We start from the raw sequence: 18,944 nt of genomic DNA, 5'->3' as shown, positions 1-18,944 counted from the left end.
CAGGCCTGCTTGTGTCACTTGTTCATGTGAACAAGAACTGTAAATGTTTGGGGTGCACTGGATCAGGAATCATCGCCCTTGTTTGTGTAGAAATCTGTTTTTGTTTGGTCCAGCTTGTTCTCGTGTCCTTTTGTGTCTTGTTTTTTATGAGGTAGGATTCGGCGATGTTTGACTCGGCGTTGGACTGGCTATGCTTTAATCTGCCTGGCGATGAGCACCCCCTCAAGTTCTACAGTGTTGGCACCAGCACCATCACTTCACAGGTATGAAATTTCAAGGGTTTAAGGTTTATTAGGCGATGAATGGTTCAACATGTTTACACACATTCCTCTCTGTGTGTGCTGTGTTCTCATCAGTCTACTAGGGTGCTCATTTGCGATGTCTGTCTTTTCTCCTACAGTTTTACGGATTTTACATCATTGATCATTTGCCTGCATTCTGTGATTTATTTGTTTATCTGTGAAGTGGCTGTCACACCCGTGGTCACTGGTGAGAACAACCTGACTACGTGACTTGTCAAAAAAAAAAAAAAAATCAAACTGACTACATGAGCAATCACAGGGATAATTGGGAAGAGGTTCTCGATAGGGAGCAGGAAGATTTGCTTCCTTTCCTCTGTTTGTCTTATATATATTTCTGTTCTGCTTGATGCTTCTTTCCCTGATTTGGATCCATTATGTAGTCTAGACCTTAGGCTTCCTCTTCAGATGTTTGGGCCAATACTCTTGACAGTCCATGAACTCGCTGGTTTGTCTCTTCTTTTCCAATATCGTATAAATGTTGAAGTGTTGAGTTTGTCTCTTCTTTTCCACTTATATAGGGCGCTGATTGGTTGATTAATTAGGTGTTGCTCTTTCATGCTAGAATCATGTGATGATCACATTGTTGGTATGTGATGTAGGAGCTGAAGGTTCTGTTAAAGTACTGTTCACAGCCAAGGACAATTGGGTGCCAGAGTCGTGAACCTGAGGAGGTGAAGGTGATGCACTGAGGGGTTGGAAGTTAGAATCGGTGGGTAGAGAGAAGAGAATGTGTCACTGGATGATGGGCGGTTATTGCAAGCTGCATGGATTCGTCAATACATGGACCATCAAGAGGAGGTATAGATGAATGAACAAGTAAATTTATCACTTGAATTGAGTCATCTCTTAGTACTCTCTGAACAAACATTGGATTTTGTTAATCTTATGTTTTTTTTTTGTCTGTTTGCTTATTCTGTAATTGTATCGTTCTGTTTCATACTTCCCTGAGGTTGTACTGAACTTCCCATGGATACTAAGAGCCTCTACATCATGAACTTGTGCAACTTGCAGTTTAGAAGACAAATAATTGTTTAGTTTTGCTAGTCTAAGTAGCTCAATGTTTTTATTGTTTGAAAAAAAAAACTCAAAATGGTTATGCAAGATCGTAACTATTATTCACTGAGAAATCTGTTTCACAACAATTCAAGTCTTTTCTTATCTCTTTTGCTCATGGTTTGTCTTCTGTTTCAATCTGTTAACTATCCTCACCGCAGTTTCAGATGTTGACATGGTCTGTGTAGTTTTTTGTAGAGCGAGGTAATACCCTGTGGTGAGGATAGTTAACAGATTGAAACAAAAGATAAACTTTTTTTGTAGAGTGAGGTAATACCCTGCTTATAAAGAAAGGATACCAGCTTTTCCAAGTTCCAAGCTGGGGACAACCCACATGAATGGGAAATTATGAAAACATGACACCGTTCACTTAAAATGGTATCAATGTATCAGAGGGATTATTGCAATAAATTATAAATATACGGCTGATACTCTCATTGCATGTACCCAACATCAGAATGTCCTATGCACACAATTTCACAATGAATTGAATGATTCCTCTACCACTTTCTTTCTTCCTTTATAAAGTCTTTTTGTTAGCTGTTATTCCTTTTCCTTTCTTTTAATATCATGTTTATATTGATATATAATCATATAATTTTTCTTTTGCATGTCACTGATGTTAGGAGGAGGATACAAATTCCAATGATTCCTCTACATGGGAAGATTACTCACAAAGTTTTGAAGTTGTTCAAGCAAAGCCAAATAGGCGTTAGAGCAAGGTAACTTTGCTCATTGTATTACTGGCATTCATGTTGTAACTATGACACATATTGTCTACTAGTTTTTAATACATGGCCCTGACAAGTTTTTGGAAGTTTTACAAAGTTGATAGTTTACACTGATCTATCTTATGATTCCCTCCCACACTTTACGGCTGCAAAAATGAATTCCAAGCATGGAAGCCTGAACGGACATATAAGCAATCCTGCCAATTCTGTATCTTCAAATTCTGAAACTGCAAATGTCCAGGGTGTTCAGAATGATTTAGAGGCAACTGAGAAAAAATGTCCTGAGTGTAGGCAATGTTAATGAAGGATCTGATTTGAAAAAGGCAATTCCTAAGGATGTCGATAGAACTTATACAAAGGAGGTAGATGAAGAGGTGGTAGAGCTTGATAACATGTTCTTTGAAGACTCATCTGCTTGGGAGGCAGTGGCTCCAGAAATCATGAAACAGCAACAAATAGAGAAATTATCACATGATGGTTGTAGCCATCTTCTTAGAAACATAGATGATATATATGGAAGAAGGTCCAAGTGCTTTTTCCCTTTTTTCTTCATATTGGTGGGACATGTTTCATGTTTGATTTGTGCTTTTACTATGCACTATTTTCTAGCCGTTCTTTTCTCTTTTTTTTTTGCTCAACTACAGGGAGACTATGGTAAAATGCCGAAAGCTGTTCTACCAAAGTTGTCCTAAACTTGGTTGGGAAGCACCAAAGTATAATAAAATATCTTAGAGAGATGGAAAATTTGTATATTCTGTTAATGTGTTGCGGGGAGCTACTGGCCATGGTAAGAGTCAGAAGTCTGGAGGCTTGATGAAAATCCAGTTACCTGAACTAGATGAAGAATATGGATCTGTTCAGGTTATAACTTTTCTGTTACTTTGTATGGTAATTCTTCTTACAAATAATTTGATTCGGCTAATTATTATTCTGTTATGGCACTTCTCTCCATGATAATAATTATCATGATACACTGAGATATCAGTACATAGCAAATCAAAATAGAATATTATCTTATCTCTTCTTATCTAAAATGCTATTATTAAACTGGATTTATGAACAGGAAGCACAAAGTCGAGCTGCAGCTTTTGCTCTGTATCAATTCTTTGCTGACCTTCTACTCCGGCAACTCCTTACAGAGCCATACTCATCACTTATTTTAAGATGGCAAGAAGGTCGGAGCTATTGGTTTAGGTTTTCTTATGTGATGACTTGAGCATCGTAATGGGTCTTTTTTGAGCTACAAATTGCATGTTTTCATAAAACTGGTGAATTGTCGTCAACATCAAGGGTGCTGGATACTGAGGATAGCCGAAGATCTGGTTTTGTTGATATGTTTTGAATATAGATGCAGATACAATTCCTTCATCTGAAATAGAAGATTCTTCTGCTGGTGGCATATCTGTAGATTCTGGTAAATACTGAAGGCAGCAAATCTGTGAATGAGAAGAGACAGACTACCATGATGAGTTGTATGGGTAAGTTTTCAAACCATTTATACATATTTCAGAATAATGTCACAAGAAATCTTGCTTGTGGATGATTATCTTTTCCCCTTCCAAGACATGCTAGGTTGTCATCCATGACAGACATATTACTTCCTTGTAGCATATTGAACAATTACATTCACCTTCTTCATTCTTGCACTTTGTGGGCAGTGGGCATCAATAAGGTTGCTATCATATTGAACCTGTTTCCTTGCCACTTTTCAGGATGAATCATATGGAATTGTGAATTTGTCTATCAACATTCATGTCTTCTATTTTATGAACTTTGATTTCCTATCATATTTCTACCTTTTTTTCACATTCCCTCTTCTAATTGAAATGGTCAAATGAATAAAACCTCCCGTTAGTTTTGTGTTTTGTTTCTTCTTTCTGCTAAAAATTAAAGTGTGATGTTTTTCTTCCACAATTAGGATTGAAATCTGCAGAGCATGCAGAGTGCAATTTTGAAAAAGCAGTTGGAAGATAAAAGGAACCTACCAAATTACTTGGTGAGCAATGGATTTGTAATCTAAGAACATTTCCTTTTTTTCCAGAATTAGGGGCTGTTTTTTTTTTTGTATTGTTACTGCCCCGTTCGCTTTGCTGAAAAAACAAGCCGAAATATTGTTCCGGCTGATTTGTTGTAAGATAAAAACACTGTCCCGGCTGAAAAAACAAGTTGAAAAGTACGTGAAAGGATCAAGATGACTAAGAGGATGGTGAATTGGGCTAATTCTAAATTTCTTTGCAATAATTAAGTCCTATGATTAGTCCAATTAACCCCTTGTGCCAAGAAAGTGTATCTATTGATCTACCGCACAAAAGTTTAGCAACATATGTTTCAATCCAACTCTAGCTTACAATTCTATGAATATAAATGACAAGAATTGAATTGTTCAAAGTAAATAGAGAAGGAGTAATGCGGCGATGTTTTGTCGAGGTATCGGAGAGTCGTCACTCTCCACTAGTCCTTGTTGGAGCACCCGCGCAAAGGTGTAGCTCCCCTTGATCTGCGCAAGGATCAAGTGCTCTCTACGGGTTGATTCTTCGACACTCCGTCGCGGTGAATCATCCATAATGGCTCACAACTTGAGTTGGGTCATCCACAAGCTCCATCGGATGATCACCAAACTCTCAATCACCACCAAGCCGTATAGGTGATGGCGATCACCAAGAGTAACAAGCACGAACTCGACCACGATAAGCCTAATGAGAAGGGTGAATGCACATTTTGCTACTCTTGATCTCACTAATGAGGGCTTCCTTGGGGATTCTCAAATCTCAATCACCTCATTAAGACCTTGCTCTTCTTGGCACTCTCATAGGTGTTTCTCAGCTGTTGGAAGGAAAAAGTCTACTTAACCTCCCACCTTTCATACTTGGTCTACTTCACCCCCAACTATGAAACCATCTGTTTTACCCCCTGAACTTTCTAAAAACGTCTATTTTACCTCCGGGCGGTTTTCAGTGGCGGTTTTGCTACAGTAACAGCGGGTCTGCTACAGCAACGGTGGGTTTGCTTCAGTGCCGGTGGTTTTGAATTTTCTTTTATTTATTTATTTTCGGTGAATTTTTGAAAAATCATAGTAAATCATAGAAAAATCATAAAATGAAAAATCTAATTTTATTGGACTCCACATGAGTAGATCTACACAGTGAATATATAATACGGTATGTTTTAGGACAAATTTTTTTTGTAGCTTTAGATTAATTGAAAAATCCAATTTTGTCTGTAATTAATTAGAATTTATGTATAACTAAGTTATACATAGTCCAATGAGTACAAAATTTTTACTATAGTTCAAGCATACAATAATTAGCGTACCATAAAAATTTTACCACAATTGGACCATAGAAGCTGCAGCTATGAATTATTTTAATTAATTACAGACAAAATTAGATTTTCCAATTAATCTAAGGCTACAGTAAAAATTTTGTACTAAAGCATACCGTATTACATATTCACTATGTAGATCTACTCATGTGGAGTCCAACAAAATTAGATTTTTTATTTTATGTTTTTTCTATGATTTACTGTGATTTTTCAAAGATTCACCGAAAAAAAAATTCAAACCAACCATCCCTGTAGCAAAACCGCTGTCAAAAACCGCCCGGGGGGTAAATAGACGGTTTTAGAAAGTTCAGGGGGTAAAACAGATGGTTTCATAGTTGGGGGTGAAGTAGAGCAAGTATGAAAGGTGGAGGGTTAAGTAGACTTTTTCCCTGTTGGAATGAGCAAAAGTATGCACACACACGAATGGAGGAAGTATTTATAATCATGGCTGAAAAACGAATCGTTATGTGCCTTTGCGGGGTGACCGGACGCTCTGGTTATGTTGATCGAACGCTCCGGTCAGTTTTCCCCGAACACCAGTGTTTAAAATGTGTCCGGACGTGTCCGGTCGTGATTTTCCCTCTCTAGAACCTTACTGGAGTCGATCGGACGCTGGGACAGCGTTCGGTCATAATTTTTTCTCTCTGGAACCTTACTATAGTCGACCGGACGCTGAGACTCAACGTCCGATTATTTCACCTCTCGGCGTCTAGTCGCACCAGACGATTTCACCTTGATCAAATAAACTGACCGGACTCTACGCCAGCGTCCGGTCATCCCAGAGCCAGCGTCCGGTCAGTATTTGATCCTCTATTCACTTCCAACTCTCGATCATATGTGAATGAAGTTTGCTCCAATAGATCTAAGGGCTTCTTAGGAGCTACCTAGTGCTAGGTTTAGCAAGTGTGCACCATACCTAACCTACCAGACTTACCTAGGTCAAGCTACCCGTCCATACTCACTTAATAGAACGGTCAAAGGAAAAACAAAGTTCTAAACTACTATAAGTGTCTCTTCAACTCCAATCGACACTTAGAACTAGTCCATCCTTAACCTTATCATTCATCCTTTGAAAATCGAAATGATTTCCATTGTAGGGGCATGACCACCATGATAGCTCAATCGATTTCCATTACCGTGACCTAACTTAATTACGTCTGTAAAACACACGTTAGTCACAATAATCACGTATTGTCATTAATCACTAAAACTCAACTAGGGGCCTAAATGTTTTCAATCTCCCCCTTTTTAGTGATTGATGACAATACCACCTCGAGTATATGAGAGAGTTGATGTTTTTAACATGCTTGGTTCATATAAGCTTTTGATAAGAAGAACAAAAGACTAGGCAAGCTTATATGATCCAGGCCAACATACTGTACTCAAAAGATATGAAATAAGCATGAGTACAAGTAATAAAGCTCATTTGTATCAGAGTAAAACGCGGAAGCAAAGCAAATGAGCATAACACTAGTGATATGACATAAAAGATTCAAAGTAGAGAGCACACATGTCACATATCACAATCACGTAGATATCACTATCACATAAATATAGTTTGATGCATAAAAGTAAACACACGAATGTATAATAGTATATCACACATAAAAATAAAAAATAATAGAATACTAAGCTCCCCCTAAGTCTAACATACTCGATCCCTCTCCCCCTTTGGCGTCAAACACCAAAACCTAAGGGTCGGTCGGTGGGGCTACAGTGGATGAGTCGAGCGCTGAGGTACGAGGAGCGAGCTGGAACTGTGTACCATCATCATCTGACCCTGAGCTCTGAGCTATCTGACCCTGTGTAGCTGGAAGCGATGCTGAAGCGGTCTAGGTTAGATCAGGGACTGGAGCGGCAGTAGACTATGCATGTATCACTAAAGCAGACGGCTCTGATGATGCAACAGAAGAAGGGATCGTCTCTATAGTCCTGGTAATAGGTGCAACTATAGAAGGACTTGAGACATGTAAATGTGACGGAGTAGGCTACTCTGTCAACTCACTGAAAGTCACTCCAAGGCTCCTGGAGATTGAAGTATCTGTCACTAGCAGCGAAGAAGTTTGAGCTGGTGTGAAGCCCGTCTGAAGAGGTGTGAACTGCGGGGCTAGCACTGGTGAGGCAAACCACTAGAACACCTGCTCTATAGGTGAAGCAAACTATGCTGATGGTTGTCTCTAACTCTGAAGCCAATTAGGCTGTAAAGCTGGAGTCATAGAAATGGTGGCAGGCTAACTAGGCTATGGTGGTGGAGCCTCAATAGCTGTCACAACATGCTGCATAAACCTAAGTAGCTGCTGCTACATGAGAAGCTACTGCTGCTGCTGGATCACCTGCTGTTGTCGCTAGAACTCATCCTGCCTAGTCTGAAACTGAGCAAAAGTGGCAGCTATCTCCTGAGCCCAGCGAGCCTGATCCTACCTCATCCGCTCAAGTACGACAAGTAGAGCAGGGTCTGTCTGCAGTGCAGGTGGAGCTGAACTATAACTACTGGCCTCATGGTCATGTTGACGTGGAGGCATATGAGGAATAAGCTGGTAGTCATTATCTGAGCTGTCACTGGGGTCGCTCGCGACAATCCTGTCCTGCTGAGCATCAAGCTCCTCCTCCTCTATAGCTGCTATGCTCCTGATGGTCTCATCTTGCTGAGCTGCAGTCTCTAACACCTCTGGACGTTGGCTCGGCTAGCTGGATGTCCTCACTGCACTATGTCGGATCGTTTAAGTCATGTTGTATGCAGGGAACTCTGTAGTAGCACCACTATACTCTGCCAGCATCTCTGGTGGCCTCACAGTAACTGCCCTGTGGATCAGAAATATAACCCAGTGAGCATATGACAGCTGCCTATGACCTCTAAACCCCTCTGCAATAGTATCATCTATCTCTGATAGAAGGAGATCCCAAATGTCAAACACTATCTGCTACATCAGAGAGTTCAGTAACCATAACTATATGCGAGTCAAGCCCTCGCGATACACCATCCTTAGAAGTAGTGTCCTCCTCATAATAGCATCCAACACTCTAGCTATAGGAGTAAGATCATTGGATGTCCTGCTCGACCCCTCGTCGAATGTCTCTGTAAAGCAATGGTGGACTAGATCTGTAGGGGGCACAAGACCACTGTGAGGGCGTCTGAAAGGCGTTGTCTGTCCATAGCAAACCTCATGTAGCCGGAAGGGCTGCTCCTGAAGTTTGAGTATCTCTCTGATCCTAGTGCTCATCAGCTTGTAATCTCTGCCTCTAAATGAAAAGTGTATAAATCTGTGCCGCGAGTCAATCCAGAGTGTAGCATAGAACTGACGGATCCAAGATGGAACATATAGGCCTATCCGTCCAAGTAAATCTATCAGCCCTGGCAGGTAAGATAGGTAAGGGTTAATATGCTCTCCAGCTGCTGCTACAATGGTCTCAATGTTACACACCCTCTGAGATCTGAATACTACTCTACTGTTAAGATATGCATTATAAAAGTCTTCCTATAGTGGTGTGTAGAAACCCTCTGAAGCACACTCATCCCGCCTCAGTGGAAACCACTGCTCAAAGTCCATAAATCTGGGCTACTGAATCTGCTTAGCCGTGGCGGTCCTTAAATCCAAGTGAGTCACTAGAGGCAGACCCTGTGGTCTAGGTGGTGGGCGATAACCCCTCTGCTGTGTCTCTGACCTCGATGTGACTGGAGCACATGTACGACCAGAGCGGTGAAGCTGTGGCTGAGGTGCCTGCTCTGTCTCCTTGGCCAACTCTCCCTCCTGGGTCTGCTCTACTGGCTGTGGCTGCTGGTGAGGCTTCCCCTGAGATTGACTCTCATCAATAGCGACACGCCGTCCTCCAACCATGAGAGTCCTAGCTAGACCACCATGATGGTGCTCAACCCGCTGAAGTGCAACCCTCGTAGATGGAGAGAGCTGATCTGCAATGACAACACTCCGAGCACCTCCTCTCTCTACGCTCTGCGACCTCTGTAACTGTGGCTGCTCTCGTTGTATTTGCATCAGGGTACTTGTGCTTCCTCGTCGCTAGCTTCTTCGTTGCCTTGCCTTTTGCATCTATAGGCTGGCGAGGCGGGGGCCTCGGATCCTCATCACCGGGACCTCCTTTGACATTCTTAACACGAGCCATCTGATGAAGCTAAAAGGAACAACTGCCCTGACAAGAATCAACTGCCAACTATCACTTTCGAGGCTTGGCCTCGATCCGTACTCGTGAGCTTGGCCCCGAGTTAACTGGCAACCGCCAAAGGGACCACAACGGCATCGACTCGCTGCATGATAGAATAGATAGGATATACAAATAAATACAATATATCTAAAGATACAAAATCCTAGGAAGCAAGCAATTAGGAATGAAATTGGAAACGAGGGCTTGCTACCTGACGAACTGGCGAATCGACGAGAAAAGGAACGAATCGGGGAACCACTGGGTCGGCACTTCAAGGCTAGGGTTAGGGTTGCGGCGAGATTCGACGGCCGAGCAATACAATGAGGGCACGAGCGTGGGCGGCGGCGTTGGAGGTAGGGCACGGGAGGCGGCGCTGGTGTAGTGGTGCGGCTTGCTACGGGCAGATGGAGGAACTCCAACATGGTGGCATGGGAGCAAGGCGCGCGGAGCGATCGGCGGTGTGGGTGTGGCGGCGCGGTTGTGGGCAGGCAGCGCGAAGCAGTGGCGCGGGTAACGGCAACGCGGCTGTGGGCAGGCAGCGCGAAGCAGCGGCACGGGCAGTGGCGACACGGCTGCTGGTAGGAGCGGCTATGCGGTGGCTTGGGATGGCGAAGACGATGCGGATGCGGCCGTAGGTCACGACGGTTGGATTATATGGGTGGCCCCCGATGAGACAGAAAAGGAAACGAAGAAGAAGTCCTGAAACCGCATATTTCCTACTGACCGGACGCTCTGGTGGCAGCGACCGAATGTTGGCACCCAGCATCCGGTCGATTCCAGAGAGGTCCAAAACCCCTGGAATCACGACCGGACACGTCCGGCGAAGCCCGACCAGACACAGCCAGAGTCCGATGCAAGCAGTCTCCTTCGTCTTCGATCGACCGGACGCTGGATCGCCATCTGACCGAATGCTAGGAAAACACTGTTTCAGCGTCTGGTCACTCCTTCTCAGCAGCAGTTCACCTCATGTAAACTAACCGGACGCAAGACTTCAGAGTCCAGTGCAGCGTCCGGTCACTCTTTTTCTAGCAAATCTTCAAAGTCCTTCGTGCTGCCTGTTCCCAATCAAGTCCCAACTTTAATAAGATCTAAATAAACACCAATTAGGACTGATGTGAGTGACCTCTCTCAATCCCTCAAAATTTTCAAAATATTTTATCTTAGGCTATAATTCTTTTTAAGAAAATAGGCAATAAGAGGGCAATTAAAGATAAACAATAAAGCAATATTCATGTATATGCAATGCAATACTTGAAAGTAAATCTAGTTGCTTGTCAAGTTTGATACAAGGTTAAGCTTCTTCACATGCTTTTCGGTGGTTATCTTAACCATGTTAGACAAGCTCTATATACATTATCATAAAAAGTAAATATGTTGTATATTATAATGCAATGCAAGGGACAACACAAGCTCATTTTTTATGAAGTTATTAAAATCAAGAACATTGAGCTCATTCCGCAATCGACAAAAAGTCGTCTCATCTAGCGGTTTAGTGAAAATATCCACCAATTGATCCTCGGTCCTTACACCTTCTAATGAAATATCATTCTTTGCAACATGATCTCTAAGAAAGTGATGATGGATATCAATGTGCTTGGTGCGTAAGTGTTGAACCGTATTATTTGTAAGTTTTACCGCACTTTCATTATCGCATAAAAGAGGTACTTTTTCTAAAACTACACCATAGTTTAGCAAAGTTTGTTTCATATAAAGAATTTGTACACAACAAGCACCCGCGGCAATGTATTCCACTTCAGCGGTGGATAAAACCACACTATTTTGTTTCTTGGAGGACCAAGACATTAGTGATCTACCAAGCAAATGACACCCTCCAGATGTGCTTTTTTTATCCACTTTGCAACCGGCATAATCTGAATCAGAATAGCCAACTAATTCAAATATAGCTCTTTTAGGATACCAAAGGCCAATGCTTGGTGTGTGCTTATAATACCTAAGGATTTTTTTAACGGTAATCAAATGAGTTTTCTTAGGATTAGCTTGAAATCTAGCACACATACACACACTAAACATGATGTCGAGCCTAGATACGGTTAAATATAACAAGCTACCAATCATAGAGCGGTAGAGAGTTTGATCAACCATGTTACCTCTTTTATCTAGATCGAGATGTCCATTAGTTGGCAGTGGTGTCTCGATTGGCTTACATTCATCCATCTTGAATCTCTTGAAAAGATTATTTGTATATTTCTCTTTAGAGATGAAAATCCCTTCTCTTATTTGCTTGACTTGAAAACTAAGAAAGAATGTAAGCTCTCCAATCATTGACATCTCAAACTCCTTCGACATCAATTCACCAAACTCTTTGCAAGAATCTTCATTTGATGATCCAAAGATGATATCATCAACATACACTTGACAAATGAAGATGTGCCTATCAAGCTTTTTGGTGAATAGTATGGTGTCGACCTTCCCAATGATGAAACCCTTCTCAATGAGGAAGTCCCAAAGACGCTCATACTAAGCTCTTGGGGCTTGCTTAAGCCCATATAGCGCCTTGGACAACCTACAAACATGATTAGGATATCTAGGATCTTCAAACCCGAGAGGTTGATCAACATAGACTAGTTCATTAATAAAGCCATTTAAAAATGTACTTTTCACATCCATTTGATATAGTTTCATATCATGATGTGATGCATATGCAAGGAGGATACGAATGACTTCTAGTCTTGCAACCGGTGCAAAGGTCTCCCCAAAATCCAAACCTTTAACTTAAGAGAACCCCTTTGCAACTAGTCTTGCCTTATTCCTCACAACTATGCCTTGATCATCTTACTTGTTGCGGAACACCCACTTTGTTTCAATGACTCTTGTACCTTTTGGCCGCTCTTCAAGAGTCTAAACTTCATTGTGGGTGAAGTTGTTCAACTCTTCATGCATGGCATTTATCCAATCCGGATCTCGAAGAGCTTCTTCTACCTTAGTAGGCTCAAAATAAGAGACAAAAGAGTGATGTGCAACCAAACACCCTAAAGAAGGAGATGTCTGGCTTCTTCTCATTGAGCAACTCATAAGGTGTCTTACCAAGAAACTTTTGAAGGAATAGGTGGTTGGATGTATAGCATGCGGTGTTGATAGCTTCCACCTATAGAGCTTTGGGGGTGTTGTACTTATCTAGCATTGTTTTTGTAAGAGTGATCAATGTTCGGTTCTTTCTCTCAACTACACCATTTTGTTGAGGAGTATATGTTGCGGAGACCTCATGCTTGATCCCAACTTCATCATAATAGGCTTCAATGTTTGTGTTGTCAAATTCGTTCCCATTGTCACTTCTAATCTTCTTGAGCTTCACTTCAAATTTATTTTGTGCTCTCTTGGCAAACTTCTTAAAGCAAGATGCAACTTTGGATTTGTCATGAAGAAAAAATACCCATGTGTATCTTGAATAGTCATCAACAATCACAAGACAATAAAGATTTCCTCCCAAACTCTTATATGTTGTTGGTCCAAATAAGTCCATGCGAAGGAGTTCTAGCACACTTGTGGTTGACATGAAAGCTTTTGTTGGATGAGTATTTGCAACTTGCTTGCCGGCTTGGCATGCATTACAAAGCTTGTCCTTCTCAAACTTCACATCCTTCAACCCTCTCACCAAATCATTCTTCATTAGATTCTTAAGTGAGCTCATCCCAACATGAGCAAGTCTTCTATGCCATAGCCACCCAAGTATTATTTTGGTGAATATGTATGTTTTCAAGTTAGCATCTTCGGAGGTGAAATCCACTAAGTATAGGTTGTTGTATCTAAATCCTTTGAATATCACTTGATCATCATCCTTCTTAGATACAACAACTTTATTCTCAGTGAACAAGCATTGGAAGCCAAGATCACACAATTGTCCAACGGAAAGCAAGTTAAAGCTCAATAAAGCAATATAGAGCACATTTGAGATAGAATGATCATTTAATATTGCCACTTTGTCCAATCCTTTAACCTTGCCCTTAGAATTATCTTCAAATGTGATTCTTTCTTGTCCATCTACTTCTTCATCTAGTGAGGTGAACATACGAGGATCATTGGTCATATGTTGTGTGCAACCACTATCAATAACCCAATGACTTTCACTGGTCTTGTAGTTCACCTACACACAAAAGATCAAGCTTTAGGAACCCAAACTTGTTGAGGGCCCTTCACCTTCTTAACAAGTGACTTTACAACCTAAATTTTCTTAGGCCTATTCTTGTTTGGAGGTCCTAAGAACATGACTTTTATCTTTCCACTAGAATCCTTTCTAAGCATGTAATGAGCATTGAAGACAAAAGGTCTAGCATGCTTGGGCAAGGGCTGTGATGGTGGAGTTTGGCACTCATGGGCAAAGTGACCTTCTTGTCCACACTCAAAACACTTCTTTGACTTTGGCTTTTGTTGTTGTTGAGCTTGAGCCTTCTTCTCTTTGTTTGCCAGGTACCTAATGCCACTTCTATCCATCTTCATGATGGTGTTCATTAGTAGCTCACTTTAAAGATGCTTGCCTCTTATGAACTTGCTCAATCCAATCTTGAGATGCTCTTTCTCCAACTTAAGCTTCTTGTTTTCTTTCTTGAGAGCATCATTATTTTTTCTTGCTTGAGCTTCTTGTTCTCTTCTTTGAGCTTCTCATTCTCAAGAATCAAGTCACCATCATGATCACTAGTTTCAAGTACTATGGTGTTGGTGGTCTTGAGCTCTTCAAGATCTTTCTTGAGCTTTTCATTGTCATTCTTGAGCTTGACAAACTCATCATAATCATTGGCCTCAAGCACTTGCTTGCCCTTGCGACTAGAACTTTGCTCAATGCTCTCAATGATCAAATCATCACATGATGTAGCTATATCAATCTTAACAACATTGTTAGTAGCATCATGTGGCTCATTGGATAGAAATTCTTGAGCAATGACAAGATTATCATGATTAATCTTAAGAGTAGTATATTCTTCTTTTAGCTTGTTGTGGCTAGTGATGAGTTCTTTGTGCATCCCCTCAAGTTTATCATGTTTATCTTTAAGCTCTTTCTTAGAAGATTTGAGCTCCTTGAGTTTGGATGATATAGCATAATTTGCTTCTCTAAGCTCAACACTAGCCTTTTTGGCTATATCACATTTTGCTAAAAGTGAATCATTCTTAGCCTCTAGTTTTTCATTCTTAGCTCTACTCTTTCTAATGATCTTAATGTATTGATTTAGCAATTTAACAAGATCATCATAAGAAGGTGATTCATATTCATCATCATCACTATCGCTATCATCATTGCTAGCATGTTTATCACCACTACTATCATCATTTGATACCTTGCGATCACCCTTGTCCATAAGGCATATGTATGTATGGGATGATGGTGGTGGTAGCGGTGAAGATGATGAAGAGTCAATAACAATGGCGATCACCTTCTCGTTGTCACTATCATCATCGGATGAGCCACTAGATGAATCAATATTCGTGAGCCAATCAACGACGATGTATGTCTTTCCACTTTTCTTCTTCTTGTGGAAGTCCTTCTTGCCATCTCTCTTCTTGTATGGCTTGTTTTTCTTCTTCTCATCTTCTTCTTCATTGTTTGAGTCATCTTTCTTACCCTTGTACTTGTTCTTGTACTTGTCTTTCTTAGGCTTTGTGCATTGATGTGCTAGATAACCAAGTTCTCCATAATTGTAGCAATCTATCTCGAAAATTGGCTTCCTTCTAGAGCTTGTGAAATGATCAAGATGCCCAAAAGGGAGGGAGGGTGAATTGGGTTAATTCTATTTTTTTTGTAATAATTAAGTCCTATGGTTAGCCCAATTAAGCTCTTGTGCCTAAAAAGTGTATCTATTGATCTACCACACAAAAGTTTAGCAACCTATGTTTCAATCCTACTCTAGCATGACAATTCTATGAATATAAATGACAAGAATTGAATTGCTCAAAGTAAATGCTCAAAGTAAATAGAGAAGAAGGACCACGGTAATGTTTTGCTGAGGTATCGGAGAGTCGACATTTCCCACTAGTCCTCGTTGGAGCACCTATGCAAGGGTATAGCTCCCCTTTGATCCACGCAAGGATCAAGTGCTCTCTACAGGTTCATTCTTCGACACTCCGTCGCGGTGAATCACCCATAACCGCTCATAACTTGAGTTGAGTCATCCACAAGCTCCGTCGGATGATCACCAAACTCCCAATCACCACCAAACCGTCTAGGTGATGGCGATCACCAAGAGTAACCAGCACGAACTCTCACTTGACCACGATAAGCCTAATGAGAAGGGTGGATGCACACTTTGCTACTCTTGATCTCACTAATGAGGACTCTATTTGGGATTCTCAAATCTCAATCACCTCACTAGGACCTTGCTCTTCTTGGCACTCTCAAAGGTGTTTCTCAGCTGTTGGAATAAGCAAAAGTACCACCACACACGAATGGATGAAGTATTTATAACCATGACTGAAAAACGAACCGTTATGTGTCTTTGCGGGGTGACCGGACGCTCCGGTCATGTTGATCGGACGCTCCGGTTAGTTCTCCCTAAACCCCAGTGTTTAAAATGTGACCGGACGCTGTCCAGCGTCCGGTCAACACTGACCAGACGCGTCCGGTCGTGATTTTCCCTCTCTGGAACCTTACTGGAGTCGACCGGACGCGTCCGGTTGTGATTTTCCCTCTCTGGAACCTTACTGGAGTCAACTGAACGCTGGGACTCAGCGTCCGGTCGCACCAGACGATTTTACCTTGATCAAATGAACTGACCGGACTCTGCGCCAGCGTCCGGTCAGTATTTGATCCTCCATTCACTTTTAACTCTCGATAATATGTGAATGATGTTTGCTCCAATGGATCTAAGGGCTTCTTTGGAGCTAGCTAGTGCTAGGTTTAGCAAGTGTGCACCACACCTAACCTACTAGACTCACCTAGGTCAAGCTACCCGTCCATACCCCCCTTAATAGTACGGTCAAAGGAAAAACAAAGTCCTAAACTACTCTAAGTGTCTTTTTAACTCCAATCGACATTTAGAACTAGTTCATCCTTAACATTGTCATCCATCCTTTAAAAACCGAAACGATTTCCATCGTAGGGGCATGACCACCATGTTAGCCCAATCGATCTCCATTACCGTGATCTAACTTAATTGTCTCTGCAAAACACACGTTAGTCACAGTAATCACGTATTATCATTAATCATCGAAATCCAACAAGGGTCCTAGATGCTTTCAGTACGGATTATAAAAGAAGCGAACAATGCCACTAATGCTTTTCAGCCTGTTCGGCTGATCACTTCTCAGCTTGTTTCAGCTTATTCTCTCTCACAGAATACTATTGAATCATCCGAAATCATCCAAAAACTGAACAGCCGAACGGGCCCATGTCACCTTGGATTTAGAAAATGCTGGAAAACGTAACTGGCAAGGTAAACTATAATGCATCACCAGCTGAGTAAAAGGGAGGCTACGTCGGGAAGGATAAACAGGACCATCTGGTGACCTTGCAGGGGTGCGGGTTCACCACGATCTGGTGACCTTGCAGGGGTTTGTTCACCAAACTGCTGGTCTGCACCTAATAAAAGATCTCTGCAGAGATGCTCGGATCGTTGAAACGTTGCCGTGCATTTTTGTGCCATTCGAACCTCACGGACGAGTTTGTGTTTGTTAATCGGTCGTTCATTAACGATCCAAGTCCTTGGTCCACAGTGTGAAGATAGAGACTCGGAAATTTGAATTCGTCGACCAAAAACCTTGTACGTACTGAATGCATATATGGCATGGATCGACGCCACACTTGGGTACTAAATAAGGCACACTTGCGTGGAGCGGGAGAATGACGGTGTGGTACTAAATAAGGCAACCAATCAAAATTATGTGGCCATTATTTCAGGTGTCCATTTTATATGTTTATTATGTGGCCAGTTGCGCGCAACCGTTGGTGGATTGCAGTTCGTTTGATGCAGCAAGGCCTACCTCATTCCAAGCGTTACCTCTGTGACCAAGAGGATGAGAAGACTTCTTTTTTTGCTCGGCAGTAGTTCTAGTTTATTGTCCCGTGTCATTTTTGTCGTGCTGCTCTGTCGTCTGTCCTCGTAACCAACATATAGATGTGTCCTTAGACCACCGTACATTTTACAATCGTATACATGTACTTAAACTTCATCTAAGCATCTATCACTGAAAGAATAACGCCGTAACACCTTGAATACCCGTGTAAGTCAAGGACTAAGGAGGATGTGGTGTTTTGCAATTTGTTGGTGATGGGCTGTGCAGTGTGCTTACGCTGCATGGCCAGAGCCAAGGGTTATACTTAATATCTCAAGCTTGAAATCTGATGGTTGAGATGTCGTAGGTGGGGTAATTCTTTTATTTCTCATGGGCGCATATGTTTAATGTAAATCAAGTGTGGGTGTCGTGTGGCGTGTCATTTAGACTCTCTTCTTTATTGCAATGGTATGCATCTTTTCTGTTTATTTGAGAAAAGAAGAATGAAAGGACATAAATAGCCTTGCTACAAATCTATCTCGTAGTTAGATTAAGGCATGATGGCTTGTTGGTTTCCAACTAATCACATGATTTCCAAAAAAAAAAAAGAACAACCTCTCACATGGAAATGGCTTGTTGGTTTCCAACTAATCACAGACCTTGTACATACAAAAAAATGGTCATGATAGTTACAGATCTGGCATTAAAAATTTATATCCCAATTCCAAGTCCAATGAATTAAACAGGTAGCCCCAACTCAATCAATCCCATTGCCAATTAATAATATGTGCATGGCGGCCTCTTTCTGGATAAACCCCCTGACTTAAGCATCAATCCATTCTCACTCGGAGCTTACCACCAGAAACTTGGGCTTTCCTCATACTACGCAACTCAGACGAAATATTGCACACGAATTTGCTATGAAAAATCAGATCCTAACTAGTGTCGCTACAAATACTTATGAAAAATCAGATCCTAACAAGTGTTGCACATGACTTTTGAAAGAAGAGATAAATACTTATGAGTATTTATACCTAGCTGCCATTGAAAAACAGCAAAATAGAAACATAGTTGAAGCATCAGAAAATGGATTTACCAGTGTCGCTAAAAATTCAGGAGATGCTGTAACGGCAAGATTATCTCAATCAAAGCATAGGCAACAGCTGCAACATCATTTGGTTCCCTTGCCATATCCCCTTTCCTCATCAGTGTACGCAGGAATCAATGGAGCATGCATGCAAGGTAATCAAACAAACAAAAGCAAGCTCTGAAGAGTGAAGACGCAGTGAGCATAGTCTGCAACCCAACACTCGATGTCTCGTCCTCGTTGTCGACATAGGGTTGCGGTAAATTATTTAAACATAATAGGAACAATGCCAACTAAAGAGTTAAGGCAGAATCAACTTGGTGTTGTCTGAACAATGCCAACTAATTAATGTGT

General features: G+C 41.5%; 1 long non-coding RNA gene across 1 annotated transcript; it reads left to right on the top strand.

The window, feature by feature from the left end:
• Nucleotides 1-977: 977 nt before the first annotated feature.
• Nucleotides 978-17,050, top strand: LOC136525158 (uncharacterized). The gene is made up of 5 exons (XR_010776441.1): nucleotides 978-1,100; nucleotides 1,982-2,947; nucleotides 3,150-3,564; nucleotides 4,005-4,082; nucleotides 16,918-17,050. It is a non-coding gene; the product is annotated as an uncharacterized lncRNA (long non-coding RNA).
• Nucleotides 17,051-18,944: the final 1,894 nt, after the last annotated feature.

Source organism: Miscanthus floridulus, chromosome 19 (assembly GCF_019320115.1).
Source record: "Miscanthus floridulus cultivar M001 chromosome 19, ASM1932011v1, whole genome shotgun sequence".
NCBI classification, from domain to species: Eukaryota; Viridiplantae; Streptophyta; class Magnoliopsida; order Poales; family Poaceae; genus Miscanthus; species Miscanthus floridulus.
Note: the sequence above shows the minus strand (reverse complement) of the source record. Positions and strands in the feature narration are given on the sequence as shown.